We start from the raw sequence: 3079 nt of genomic DNA on the forward strand, positions 1-3079 counted from the left end.
TTTGAACAAAGCTTTCTGAAGTGTCATTCCAGGTATGAAGGGATGGAGAAGAAAGCCCTTGAGCTTTGACTGCACRGTAACAGACACACCAAACTCTATGCAGGAGTGAAATCCCACTGGGATCATCGCTGGAATTAAGATATAACTGACTAGTAAGGCATAATCTGTTATGTTTATTTTACATTAGCTCTTCTAAAGTTGTGTAAAGACACCGTGCTCTTGACACGCCCATGACAAAGCCATAACAGATTTGCCTCATTGATAGGAAGCCGCCTGAGCCTGAAGATGCACCATCTGTCCCTTCCCCTCCTCACACTGTGCATTCTCAGGCTACATTTGTTTTTCTACTTTTAAACTCTTTCAAGTTTAGACAATTCATCATTTTGGCTAGATTTCTGTTAGATTTTGGGAACAATGAGAAAARCCCAGAAGCTGCAGATGACACGTTTTGCTTCTGGCTGTTTGGTCTAATGGCAGAAGTTTCTGTGAATATTTGACTACTCCAACCATGCTCTAAATGCTCAAGTGTTAAAACAACCATTTTCTCTTATTTCTAGGGTATCTTGGGCTGTTCTGTTCACATTTCTGTGTTTAGAGGGTCTTTATTTACTAATGCCAGAACTATTTGATTTTGCAAACAATCTAACACTGAGCATAAAATTGTACACCTAAACCCACAGAAATTACACATTAAATATTCTGTAAGAGTTAAGCCAGAAGTGGGAATAACAAAAAGATTTAGTCATAGCAAGATTTTTAAGCACATATTATTTTGTAAATAAATGCACTTAAAGATGTATAACAAAGCATGAAACTTTCCTGTTTCTTTGTTTACTTTTGTCCCCAGTAATTGCCTGTCAKATTTTGAAGTTGTTTGACATGAGATTGAAAAGAATTTCCAGTGTTCTACTCTTTTTTTTTTTTGCTGTAATATAAAGCAGAAATAAACAAAAATAATTGGCTTATCCTGGTGATAAATTTAAACACAAATTGGCCCCATGCCAGAGCATACAAAAACTCATTTGGTTCCACTAATTTGCAGCATAAAATGTGACTTTTTGTTGGGGAATGAAGGCAAGAAGGGGGGACTGCAACTCCATAAATTGTCTTACAAGAATCTTTTGGGATCTTCCATACTGTCTCAAACTTCATCTATATCTAGCAGTCTATTGACCAGCAATGAGAAGCAAACCAAGATGTCCTTCTACAGTGGTCTCCTTTCTTTGCTAGAAAATCTATCACTACTGTGAATAACACTTCTGAAAAAGTGAATGAAAAGGAAGGTCTTTCTTTATGTTCCATGAACATATATGTAGAATATACAGATCATACAGACAGCATTTCTAGTGGTTAAAGGAATGCAGAGATGCCTTTGATARTTTTTCCTACTCTCAACCAACTTCTATTGATCTATGGGTTTTGTATCTCTTGATGACTTCCTGGATCGYTTTCAATTGCTTTTTGAGAATACTCCCTTTTAGAGCAAACCAACATCTGTAGTTAGCCAGTCTGTGTAGCTGATGAAATCTGTCTGGAGAGATAAACAAGTATTTTCTATTCCCTCAGACATTTTCAAGACTTTACAAGAGAAGTGGACATTCATGCCTCATTACCAGCTGTGGAATCAACACTGATACTTATAAACTAAAGCTTTTTAATTTTGGTTATAGGCTTAATAGTCTAAGAGATTGGTATCGTTGTTGTGCTGTGTTAAGTTTAACATTTTTTGGTTGATTGGTGAATAAACTCACCATATCCAGCTGCAGAAGTGTCCAGAGAAAACTGCAGGAAGAACTTTTTAAGCATCTTCCYAGAGAAAGCCATAGTATAAGGGAAAATCACACAATAAAGATCACAAATACTTACCCATAATAAGTGCAACAGGACTGGACTTCAATTTACATTCAGTGTCATTATGAACATTTTTTAAGATGYCTGGAAAAGATGTTTAAATGAGCAAGAAGGGTGCAATGTGCACTGAAATTATAAATCACATTTAGAGAGCTAGATTACTTATTTTTGCATTTAAAGAAACCTGAGAATATGCTCTAGAAAGTAAAGTAACTAAAGTGATTTCAGGTTGCTTCTTCAGTTTTTGAATTATGATATGCTGGTCTTCACAAGTTTGTTAATTCATATAATGTATGCTATTACTTTTAYCTTTAAAAATATATGCCGTACTAAAGAAAAAAAATTCTAAAATATCTGTAGAATCTGTAAATCTGGTATGTATATTATAAAAAGATAAATTTATTATTCAGATTGATTGTTTGGAAGCATTTTCTCTTACAGTTTAGCAATTATATCTGGGATATTTCCTCTTTGTACTGTAGCAGAGTAAATACTAAGATTCATAATCTTGTCCTTATTGTTGGCCTTCAGATACACTATTGCTCCAAATTATTCAGAGATTGATACAACACGACACTGTTATATTTGTAGGTTTTTGAGGATACTGTGCTTGTTTATATGCATAATAAATGTTACAACAAAGTGAGAAATGATGGAGAAATTTACTTTTTCAAACAGGTGTTTTATATGTTCTATAAAACTTCGGTATTGAAAGCAACTATAAATTGTGGATTTGGCTCTACTGGTATTCCACTTATTGTGGAATGTATCAACCTCTAGGGAGATTGCATGGTGCTCTGCATGAAGCAGCAATCTCCAGATCAGCGCAGTTGGTTAAGTTCTGGTCATTTCTGKGGTGTAGCAATGGACAAATCCCACAGGTTTCTCCTGACTTACATACAGAAACTGCTTGTTTTAAAGGAGARGAGCCTGATGGAGGTGCCTGAATTCTGCTGGCMCTAGTAGGTTTCATAATTGTCCCARGGTGACAAATTCTGTCTGTGGGAACTGAAAGCAGAGCTTTTCAAGAGACCATGTATAACTGGGATGTCCTACATAGCTCCATTTCCTTTCCCTCTCCCCAAATGACTGCACATTTCCATTTCTGTACTGCTTTGTGCTAGTAATTAAAGGCAAAGTGTGTGTAGTAAAAGCAGAGACAGCAGGAGAAACAGACAGTGTGGACCAGCAAAACATGCTGAAAAGAGACTCAGTGGAGCTTTTTCAG

This window comes from Malurus melanocephalus, unplaced genomic scaffold (genome assembly GCF_030028575.1).
Source record: "Malurus melanocephalus ecotype Western Australia unplaced genomic scaffold, MMel_1.1 scaffold_342, whole genome shotgun sequence".
Taxonomy (NCBI): domain Eukaryota; kingdom Metazoa; phylum Chordata; class Aves; order Passeriformes; family Maluridae; genus Malurus; species Malurus melanocephalus.